The sequence below is a fragment of the Bos indicus x Bos taurus genome, chromosome 25 (genome assembly GCF_003369695.1).
Source record: "Bos indicus x Bos taurus breed Angus x Brahman F1 hybrid chromosome 25, Bos_hybrid_MaternalHap_v2.0, whole genome shotgun sequence".
Classification (NCBI taxonomy): domain Eukaryota; kingdom Metazoa; phylum Chordata; class Mammalia; order Artiodactyla; family Bovidae; genus Bos; species Bos indicus x Bos taurus.
The window spans coordinates 20,250,228-20,262,545 of NC_040100.1; the positions used below are offsets into that span (position 1 = coordinate 20,250,228).

A 12,318-nucleotide genomic window follows, 5' to 3' on the forward strand; every position below is an offset into this window, starting at 1 on the left:
TTTCACTGATGAGTATAGATACAAAAATTCTCAACAAAATACAAACTGAATTCAACAGTGCATTAAAAGGATCATACACCATCCTCAAGTGAGGTTATGTCTGGGATGCAGACATGGTTCAACATATGCAAATCAATAAACATGACACACCACATTAATAGGATGAAGGATAACAATCATATGATCATCTCAATGGATGCAGAAAAGGGACCTGCGTGGTGGTGCAGTGGATGAGAATCCTCCTGTCAATGCAAGGGACATAGGTTCGATCCCTGATCCAGGAAGATTCCACCTGCTGTGGAGTAACATCCTATGAACCACTACTACTGAGCTTGTGTGTCAGAACTACTGAAGTCTGAGCACCTAGAGCCTGTGCTCTGCAACGAGAAGCCACTGTAATGAGAAGCCCCCTCACTGCAACAAAGAGTAGCCCCATTCATCACAACTAGAGAGGAAGCCTGCACAAAGCAATGAAGACCCAGTGCAACAAAAAATAATAAATAAATAAAAAATTTAAAAACAGATGCAGAAAAGTACCCAGCACGATTCAACATCCTTTTATGATTAAAAAAAAACTCTCAAAAAACTGGGTATACCTTAACATAATAACCTCAGATATGCAGATGAAACCATCCTATGGCAGAAAGCAAAGAGGAACTAAAGAACCTCTTGATTAAGGTGAAAGCAAAGTGAAAAAGCTGGCTTAAAACTCAACATTCAAAAAACAAAGATCATGGCATCCAGTTCCATCACTTCATGGCAATAGATGGGGAAACAATGGAAACAGTGACAGACTTTATTTTCTTGGGCTCCAAAATCACTGCAGATGGTGACTGCAGCCATGAGATTAAAAGATGCTTGCTCCTTGGAAGAAAAGCTATGACAAACCTAGACAGTACATTAAAAAAACAGAGACATTACTTTGCCAACAAAGGTCCATCTAGTCCAAGCTATGGTTTTTCCAGTAGTCATATAAGGATGTGAGAGTTGGAGCATAAGGAGGGCTGAGTGCTGAAGAATTGATGCTTTTTAGCTGTGGTGTTGGAAAAGACTCTTGGGAGTCCCTTGGACTGCAAGCAGATCAAACCAATCAATCCTAAAGGAAATCAGTCCTGAATATTCATTGGAAGGACTGATGCTGAGGCTGAAGCTCCAATACTTTGGCTACCTGATGCAAAGAACTAACTCACTGGAAAAGACCCTGATGCTGGGAAAGATTGAAGGCAGGAGGAGAAGGGGATGACAGAGGATGAGATGGTTGGATGGCATCACTGACTCTATGGACAGGAGTTTGAGCAAGCTCCGGGAGATGGTGAAGGACAGGGAAGCCTGATGTGCTGCAGTGCATAGGGTCGCAAAGAGCCGGACATGACTGAGCGACTGAACAACAACATGATAAAGGCCATAAATGACAAACCCACAGCTTATATCATACTCAATGGTGAAAGGCTGAAAGCTTTCCCACTAAGACTAAGAATAAAACAAAGGTGCTCCGTCTCAACATTTCTATTCAGTATAGCCCTAGAAGTCCTAGCCAGAACATTTAGGCAAGGAAAAGAAATATAAAGCATCCAGATCATAAAGAAAGAAGTAAAAGTGTCTTTGTTTGCAGATGATATAATCTTATACATAGAAAATCCTAAAGACTCCACCAAAAAGAAAAAAAATGTTAAAACTAGTAAATGAGTTCAATAAAGTTGTAGATACAAAAATAAACCTATAAAAGATGCATTTCTATACACCAACAATGAACTACCTGAAAAAGAAGTAAAGAATGCTGTTTATAAAAGCATTAAAAAAATAAAATACTTACAGGTAAATTTAACCAAGGATATGAAAGTATATGGTAGATTATAAAGTATTGATGACAGAAATTGAAGACACAAATATGGAAAAATATCCTGTGTTTGTGGATCAGAAGAATATTGCTAAAATGTTCATTCTACCCAAAAACATTTGTATATTCAAAGCAATCTCTATCAAAATCCCAATGCATTTTCCAGAAAAATAGAAAAAGTGACCCTAAAATTTGTATGGAACCACAAAGACTCTGAAGAGCCAAAGCAATTCTGAGAAGGAAGAATAAAGCTGAAGGCATCATACTTAATGATTTATTTCAAAGCTATAATAATATAACAGTATGGTACTGGCATAATAACAGACACATAGATCAAGGAAAAAAGAATCAAGAGCCTAGATAATAAACCCACACATGTAAAGTCAACTAACATTTTGCAAGGGAGCCAAGAGTAGTCTATAGGGAAAGGATAATCTCTTCCATAAATGGTGGGAAAACTGGACATGCACGTGCAAAATAATAAAATTGAACTCCTATCTTATACCACCCACAAAAATTATCTGGAAATGGATTAAGGATTTAAATAGAAGATCCAAAATGGTAAAACTACCAGAAGAAAGCATGGGAAAAGAGTCTTCGACATTGGTCTTAGCAACAGTTTTTGGTGTATGACAACGAAAGCACAGGCAACAAAAGCAAAAATCAACAAGTGGGGCTACATCAGACTAAAAACTTTGGCACGGCAAAACCCACAGTCAAATAAAAAGGCAAAAATAAAATAAATAAAAAAGCAAAATAAATAAAATAAAATAAAAAAGCAAAATAAAAAGGCAACCTACCAAATGGGGGAATATTTGCTAACCATTTATCTTTTTAAATTTTTTGTTTTGTTTTGGAGTATAGTTAACAATGTTGTGTTAGTTTCTGATGCACAGTAGAGCAACTCAGTCATACATAGACATGTACCTATTCTTTTTCAAAAATTTTTCCCATTTAAGCTGATCATCTATCTGAAAAGAAGTTAATATCCAAAATATATAACGAACTTGTATAACTCCATGTCAGATTTAGTGATAATCTGATTTTTAAATTGGCTAAGAAAAAAAATGGGCTAAGAACTTAATAGACATTTTTCCAAAGAACACACAAACGACCAACAGGTACATAAAAGGATGCTCAGCATCACTAGTCACCAATGGAATGCAGATAAAAACTACAATGAGATATCACTTCACACCTATTAGAATGAGTGTTATCAAAGAGACAAGTAACAGCAAGTGTTGGTGAGGCTGTGGAGAAAAGGGAATCCTGGATCACCGTTGGTCGAAACATAAACTGCTGGAGCGACTGCGGAAACCAGGCTTCCCAGGTGGGGCTAGTGGTAAAGAATCTGCCTGCCAACCCAGGAGACCTAAAGATGTGGGTTTGATCCCTGGGTCAGGAAGATCCCTTAGAGAAGGAAATGGCAGCCCACTTCAGCATTCTTGCCTGGAGTATCCTATGGACAGAGGACCTGATAGGCTACAGGTCCATGAGGTCTCAAAGAGTCGAACACTACTAAAGTGACTTAGCACTGTGGAAAATAGTATTGAGATCCTTCAAAAACTTGAAAAATAGAACTATCATATCACCAGCAATCCCACTTCTGGATATATAGCCAATAGAAATGAAATCACTGTCTCAAAGAGATATCTACACCCTCATGTCCTTTGCAGCATTGTTCCCAAAAACAAAGACAACCTAAGTGTTCATCAATGGATGAATGGAAAAAGAAAATGTGGTGGGTGTGCACACACACACACACACACACACAAACATATATTATTCAGCCAGAAAAAAAGAAGGAAACCCTGCCTTTTGTGACACATGGATGGATCCTAAGGACATTATACTAAGTGAGCTAAGTCAGACAGGGGGACTTCCCTGGTGTTCCAGTGACTAAGAATCTGCCTTGCAATGCAAGGGACGTGGGTTTGATCTCTGACCAAGGAACTAAGATCCCACATGCCGAGGGGGCAACTAAGCCCGAGAGTTGCAATTACAGAGTCCATGAGCCACAACAAAAGATCTTGCACGAGGCAAATGAAGATCCTACATGCTGCAATTAAGACCCAAAGCAGCCAAATAACTTTTTTTTTAAGTCAGAGAAAGATAAATACTATATGTTCTCACTTATATGTGGAATCTATAAAATTCAAATTCACAAAAATAGTAGAATGGTAGTTGCCAGGGGCTGAGGCATGGGGGAAATTGGGGAGATGTTGGTCAAAGGGTGCAAACTTTCCGCTATAAAATGAAAAAGTTTTGCTAGCCAGACTCAATAATACTGTGCTATATTCTTAAGGGCTTCCCTAGTGGCTCAGATGGTAAAGAATCTGCCTGCAATGTAGGAGACCCGAGCTCAATCCCTGGGTGGGGAGGATCCCCTGGAGAAGGAAACGACAACCCACTCCAGTATTCTAACCTGGGAAATCTCCTGGACAGAGGAGCCCATCAGGCTACAGTCCCTGGGGTCACAAAGAGGCATACACGACTGAGCAACTATCACTTTCACTTTCACATTCTTGAAAGTTGTTAAGAGAGTAGATCTTAAATGTTATCATCACAAACACAAAAAGGTGATTATGTGAGGATGAAGGTGTTAACTAACCTTATTGTAGCAATCAGTTCACTATAGACACACGTATCAAATCATTACGTTTACCTTAAACATATATATATGTCAATATGTCAATAAAGCTAGAAAAAAGGGAGAATTAATCAGTATAATTCACTGTACTAAAAGAATAAAATAGGAAAATCATTTTATCATCAGAAAAGACACAGAAAAAGTATTCAATAACATTCAAAAATAATTCATAATTTTAAAAAACTCCAAGCAAAGAAGAAATAGGAATTTTCTTAATCTGATAAGAGAGAAAACTCTAAAAAAAAACCCATTCAACAACAACAAAAAAAAAAATCAATTTAATGTTGAATGTTTTCCCTTTGTGATCAGAATGAGAAAAGGATAATGGCCATTACCATTTCTATTATATTGTATTAGAAAACTTAGCTGGTATAATAAGGCCACGACAACAAAAATGAAAAGGTGTAAGGATTTGGAAGGGAACAAAATCAACTTGCAGAAAATAATTTGGCATTTTCTTGTAAAGTTGAACTTATACATACTCTATGACTCAGCACTTTCCCTCCTAGGTATATAGCTTGGAGAAATTCTTGCCCAAGTCCATAAGGCATGTACAAGACCATTCAGAGCAGTGTTATTCATGATACCCCCAAACTGAGGGGGAAAACCAAATGTCCATCAATAGTAGAATGGATAAATGAATTGTAGCACATCCACATGGTAGATTACTATATGTCAGCAAAAATGAATGAACTATAGTTACATACATAAACAGAATGAATCTCAAAAATAAAATGTTGAGCAAAATAAATGTCATGGGAAAATATGTATGGTCTGATTACATTTATATACAATTCAAAAAGCCGGGAGAAAATCTAATAGGTTAGGAATGTGTATATATATATATATGTGTGTATATATATATATATACACATGTGTATATATATACACATATAAATACATATATATATATATAACTAGAAGAAAAATCATTACTACAGAAGTCAAGATAGAGATTACCTATCTCTGTGATAGGTAGGTTATGAAGAGGTATGTAAATGAAGAGGGATGTTACTGAAGGGCTTCAAAGGCACTAGGTGGGGCTTCCTGGTGGCTCAGATGGTAAAGAATATGCTTTCAATGCAAGAGACCTGGGTTCAATTCCTGGGTCAGAAAAATCCCGTGGAGAAGGGAATGGCAACCCACTCCAGTATTCTTGCCTGGAGAATTCCATGGACAGAGGAGCCTGGTGGGCTACAGTCCATGTGGTTGCAAAGAGTCAGCCACGACTGAGCAATTAAAATGCATGCATATGCACACAAGACACTAGGCAGGGACTTCCTTGGTGGTCCAGTGGCTAAGACTACACCCTCCCAGTGCAGAGGAACTGGGTTCCACCTCTGATCAGGGAGCTAGATCCCACGTGCCACAACCAAGATTTTGCATGAAGCAACTAAGAGACCGCATGCTGCAACGAAGATTGAAGATGACCACGTGCCACAGCTAAGACTCAGCACAGTCAAAATAAAAAATATAAACAAGGCACCAGGGAGGTGTTACAAGGATATTCTTATTCTTCAGGTTATATGTATATATGCGTGTGGGCTAAGTCATTTCAGTTGTGTCTGACTCGGCGCAACCCTATGGATAGTAGCCTGCCAGATCCCTCTGTCCATGGGATTCTCGAGGCAAGAATACTGGAGTGGGTTGCCATGTCCTCCTCCAGTGGACCTTCCCAACCCAGGGATTGAACCCACACCTCTTGCAGCTCTTACATGGGCAGGCGGGTTCTTATCACTAGTGCCACCTGGGAAGTCCAGGCTATCTGTATATATGTATGTATTAATACATAAACATTTTATGTGCTGTACATTTTGCCATAAAAGTATTTTCAAAAGCAGTTCTCTTTAGGTCCAATTACCTAGTGGAACATATTCAATGATACCTTGGGCCAATACTCTGGGAAAATCTAGAAGACAAATCATTTTGTTTCTTCAATATAAAATTTCAAGGAAAAAAAGAAGAGATAAAGAAAGAACCTATAAATTATAAAAGACAGAAGAGGCATATTACCCAATTGCCAGGTTTAGACCGTAATTTGGATGGATGCTCATGCAAACAAATTATTACAAACATGGCAACTGCAGATAGGTGAACACTAACTGGATATCTGAAAAGAAGAATTTATTCTTATTGGGATGTGGTGATGATACAGTGGTTATGTTTTAAAAGGGGGCCCTTGTCTTTTAGAGGTAGTTGATGAAATATTTACAGGAGAAATTATATCATGTCCAAGATTTGATTCAAGATAAACTTGTTTGATGGTGGTGAGGGTCTTGCTGGGGTGCAGGAAGGGATGCTATAGAGAAAACAAGATTGGTCACGAGTTGAAAATTAGTGAAACTAATGTTGGTAGACTGGTTTTCACTACATTTCTAAATACATTTGGGATTATGCATAATAAAATTAAAATAAAACCCAGGACCAAATTTTAAAAAGGGAACTTCTGCTAAATCAAGATCTGTTTTAAAGGGGAAAAAATAAAGGAGTAAGACATCTTGGGGTTCACTGACTTCTCACTCTGCCCAGAATAACACCATTTATTTTTCACAAGACAATGTAGATCCTTGCTTCTAAATCTTCAGTGTACCTATAAGCCACCTGAGGATTGTTAACATGCAGACTTGGATTCAGAAAATCTAGGTTGAGGCCTGACAGTCTGCATTTCCAACAAGCTCCCAGGTGATGACGATACCAGACTACCTCCAAGAATGCAGTCTTTCACCTCATCAAACCTCTGTTCCGCTAAGCCTACCACTAACTCATCCTCCGTCATCCCTTCCTGGTTCCATTCCCACTCTGGCCCAGCTTGGATTCTGTGTCTCACCTGGACAACCCATTCCTCTGAAAACCCCTTCAACACCTGGCCCTTTTCTTTCCTGTGGAATTCATTCAGCAAAACTTCAACCCAACTTGCACTCCAACTTCTCCAGGTTTTTGAAGCCAGCACTTAAATGTTACTGGAGAAAAGGAGACGATTTTAAATCCATGCTGTTTTCAGTAGGCTCTCTGCTGGGCCCAGCAGCCCTGTTTTTCTCTTTAGGATGCTTATCTCACCCTCTCCATTTCATATGTTCACCTCCTCCCTCTTCTCATCTCCTTTCTCTCTGCTAAAGACTTTGTCTTATATTTCACTGGGAAAATAAAAGTTGGCTGATGGGAAATTCTTCATCCTTTCAGCACCAAATCGTCATGTATCACCTCCATCTTTTTTCTCATTATTCTCTCCTAAAAGGAGGGACTTTGCTAAAAATCTGGGACTTTGCTGGTGGTCCAGTGGCTAAGATTCTGTGCTTCCAACTCCGTGGGCCCAAGTCTGATCCCTGGGCAGGGAACTGGATCCCCCATGCCACAACTAAGAGTTTGCATGCCACAACTAAAGATCCCGCATGCTGCAATGAAGGCGGAAGGTCTCGAGTGCCGCAACCAAGACCTGGTGTAGCCAAATAAACAAATAAAATAAAATAACCTTATCATCACCTCTTGACTCACACACACTTTAGATCCCAAGTCCCTCTCTCCCTTTCAACTGGACCACTCCAACAGTTTACATAAACTACAGGCTGCTGCTTTTATTTTTTAAAAGCAAAGATAAAAGCAAGATAGATCCCCAACCCCGATCCATATCTAAATGATGCCGGATTTCTGTGTTCCTTTTTGAAGTTTATGCACCTTTATTCATTCCTTGAGAGTGAAAGTGTTAGTAGCTCAGTTGTGTCCAACTCTTTTCAACTCCTTGGACTGTAGCCCACCAGGCTCTGTGGGATTTCCCAGGCAAGAATTCTGGGGTGGGTTACTATTCCCTTCCCTGGGGAATCTTCGCAACCCAGGGATCAAACCCAGGTCTCATGCATTGCAAGCCTGTAGCCCACCAGGCTCTGTGGGATTTCCCAGGCAAGAATTCTGGGGTGGGTTGCTATTCCCTTCCCTGGGGAATCCTGGCAACCCAGGGATCAAACTCAGGTCTCATGCATTGCAAGCAGATTCTTTACCACTGAGCCCCTAGGGATTCACTCCTTAACACACTCCAATCTGGCTTCCATCATCACTGCTCCACCAAAATTATTCTCGTCAAAATCTTCAGCTACCTCCATGTTACCAACTTGAATAGACAATTTCCTGTCCTCAGTTTACTCAGCATCTCAGCAACATTTGACCAAATTGACAGAATGCTTATTTTTTTTTGCCTGCCCATTATCTTTTTCCCTACCAAAATATTCTGATCCTCTCCTAATCTTTCCACCTTAGGAAATGATATCAGCAACCTGCAGGTCCTCATGACTATGTCCCTTTTCTTAAACTCCAATCAAGTTCATCAGCAAGGCTTGTTCTTTCTGCCTCCTAAATATTTTTCTAATCTGTCTACTCCCATGCCATCTCCACTGCAGTTACATTAAACTAATGCCTCCTATTTCCCCAAATAAGCCACCTACTTTGCCTCAGGGCCTCTGTACACACTGTTGTCTTGCCTAAAACACTGAAACACACTCCAAATGCTAAATGGCCCAAATTTCACTCTAGGGAAACAATCTCAAAGTCTTCTTGAATTCCAAGTCATTCCCAGATAACCCCATGAGAAGAGGAGATATTTCTACACCACTTTTTAGACACTCCTCTGATGCACATCTGAAAGAGATGCTCAGACCCTTGGTTATTCTAAGCAGAAAATAAAGCTTGATATATGACCAGATCTAAGTTCATCTCTAATCATAGCAAAACTGGCTTTAAACTTTCTCTTGGCTTTCAGTTCTTCCGTAAATGAAGACAACCTCAGGCTTACCATTTCGAATTCATATAGCAGCCTGGAAATGAATAGACATAGTGTTTTATAACTCCTCTTGTCAAGAGGTTTTTCTCTTCATCCCTTCAACCTGAGCTTGACCATGTAACTTGTCTAGGCAAATGGAGCACTAACAACCACAACGCAAGCAGATGTTTGAAAGCTTCCCTTCTCTTGTTGAATTTGGAAACCAGCCATCATTTGAAGAGGACTGAGCTAGCTTGTTAGACATGGAGACACAAGGTCTAGTCAGTTTCAATTGCCTTTGCCAGTTAGTAGACTTATGAGTAAGACCATCTAAGATCAACCACCGCCAGCCAGCCTGCCAGCTGACTAGCTGTATGAGTGAACTAGGCAAGTAATTCTGTCCAGATGATCCCAGCTGCAGTTGTCAACTTGTAGCAAATTGAGCTATAAATGATGGTTGCTTGAAGCCCTTAAGATTTGGGATGCTTTGTAATGCAGCAAAAACTGACTGATACACCTCTGGAAGGAGTCTTTTCATACTGCAAATACAATTATGCTACTTCCCTGTATAAAATGTTTAAAAGGTTTTTCATTGATCTTGAGATGAAACCCGAGTCATTTTAGCAAGGCCTACTGTGACCCACTGACTCAACGGACACGAATTTGAGCAAACTCTGGGAGACGGTGAAGGCCAGGGAAGCCTAGTGTGCTGCAGTCTCCGGGGTTAGAAAGGTTGGACACGACTGAGCGACTGAACCACAACAGCTGTGACCCACATATCTGGATGGCCTCACCTCCCGTGGTCCCCCTGTTTTTCCTCTTGAAGTGGTCCCGGTTCTCAGATACCCCATTCCCTCTCCCTGGAATGCTCTTCCTGGCTCTTCACCTGGTTGACTCCTATTCTCCTTTCAAGTCATAACTTAAATACTACAGCATCAAAGGGGACTCCTTTGAGCAAATCTTCCCCTATGCCCCCCAACATATTTGTCTCCAGTTATATATTCTCATGTTACCCTATTATTCTCCTTCTTAGGAAATACTCTAATTTGAAACAAAAATACATAGTCTTGTGTGATGATATGTTTATTAGCTGCCTTTTCCACTGGACTGTAAACTCCATGAGAACAGGAAGTCTCTATTTGTTCACAGATGTGGCCCCAAGCCTTGCACACCACCAGGCACACAGGATTGGGGATAGGTATTTGGGGGAAGGAATTTTATCACAGAGGTTATCAGTGCAGACTCTGGAGAAAAGCTGCCTGGACTCAAATCCGAGCTCCATCACTTACAAACTGAGTGACCTAACTAACTCCTTTGTGCCTCAGTTTTCCCATCTCTAAAATGGGGATACAAATAGCATCTCCACATTGAATTGTTGGATGGATTATGCTCAGTAATAGTCCATTCTTGGGACTTTCCTGGTGGTCCAGTGGTTAAGGATCTCCATTCCAATGCAGGAGACTCGGGTTTGATCCCTGGTTGGGAGCTAAGACCCCACAGGCCTTGGAGCAACTAAGACCACACACTGCCACTAGAGAGAAGCCCGCTTGCCAAAACAAACATCCCATGCACTGCACCTAAGACCCAACGCAGCCAAATAAATAAATATTTAAAAAATGTTAATTATTTCTTGCTGAACAGATGCCAGCACACCTAGGGAATGGTGAACCAGAAGCTTCTGACACGGCCAACATGTCCTTCCTCTGTGGATACAGACACTGCCATGATTAAATTTACATGTGTCTTCCCTGTGGCTAGTTTCTCAGCCAGCGCTCTGTCTCATTCTGCCGAGGTGTGGTTTCAAACTCTAAGCCACCTCTGAGAGGTGCCTCGTGACATCTGAATGAGCCCCTAAGCATTGAGCACTGGATGTTGACTTCTGCTTTCACACCCGATTTCTCCCACAGGGAGTCAGTCGTTTAGGGTCAAAGGACATGGTCTCCTAACTGCTGTAACCGCCGTTCCTATCACTTGATGATCCCTTTGGGTGAGCCGGGATCTGGAGCCAGCAAACATCCACCCAAGAAACAGTTCTGACGGCCCCAGTAAATCCATCAGTCACCCTTAACACATACAGGCACGCACACACGCAGGACAGGAGCTGGGCCTTCTGCATTGTCTTAGTGAGCAAACCATCTCAGGAGGGGTTGTTGGGTACATTTCCAACCATCAGGTCCCCAGAAGCTGGTCCTTCAGATTCTGGACAGAAAGATCATAAAATCTAGGTACTTCTCCCAAATGTTTACAGTCCAGGGGAGAGGGACTCCTAAGAAAAGCCAAGAGAGAGAGAGAGACAGAGGGTGGGGGTGATGAAGAGAGAAAAGGAGAGGGGAGTGGAAAGGGAAGAGGTGAGAAGAGAGGCTGAGAAGAGAGAGGAGGGAGAAGACAGGGAAGGCAGGGTGCAGAGATGGGGCGCACATGCCAGCCGGCACAGCCGCGCAGCGCTGCCCCCAGGAAGCCTGCGTCTGTTTGGCGGGGCGGGAGCCGCGGGGTCCCCAGAGCCCGCCGACACTTCCCGGCCAACGCGCCCAACCAGGGTGCCCCTGCACGCTAATGAGGGGTCTAGATCGGCTTCACACACGATCGCTCCAAGTGTTCAGGAACTTACCGGGCTGCGGAATGATGGGGTACAGCTCCCGGGGGACCGCCCCCCGCCCAGCAGAGGGGCCTTGGCCTCCAGGTACCCGGTGCTCACAGGTTAGTGGAGGCAAGATGACGGGTTTTCCATTTAGGCCGGCGCCAACCCAAAGGGAAGGGAGAGCCAGACCAAAAGGCAAAGGAAAGGAGGGGAACCTGCTTGTGTTTTTGTATTTAAATTGTTTTTGAGCCCACGTAGCCCTGGGAGTCACATGCTGCCTCCAACATCACCGGAGTCATCACATGATACAGGTCCTCCATCATGTGACGAGACAAATCTGCCTAACTTCAGCCCCCCTGCCCCCACCTCCAGCTCAGAGACTGGCAGATAAAGTGCTTCTGGAGGAGCCCCCTCCCCCCTAGAAATCAATGATAGAAGGAGGGATGCAGATGGAGAACCTCAGAGCCCCAGCAACGCTCGGATCTTGATGAATAGTTAATATGCCT

General features: G+C 41.9%; 1 protein-coding gene across 5 annotated transcripts in view; it reads right to left on the bottom strand.

Annotated features, from left to right (window-relative positions):
- The window catches only part of TNRC6A (trinucleotide repeat containing 6A), a 224,813-nt gene extending 212,783 nt beyond the window's left edge, over positions 1-12,030 (bottom strand). For 2 of the 5 annotated variants that reach the window (XM_027526756.1, XM_027526755.1), the window contains exon 1: positions 11,843-12,028. The gene's annotated coding sequence lies outside the window, so the exon portion shown is untranslated. Of the gene's footprint in view, positions 1-11,842 lie in introns of all 5 variants that reach the window. The other 3 variants (XM_027526754.1, XM_027526750.1, XR_003508592.1) reach the window with 2 other exon arrangements.
- Between the last annotated feature and the right edge of the window lie 288 nt (positions 12,031-12,318).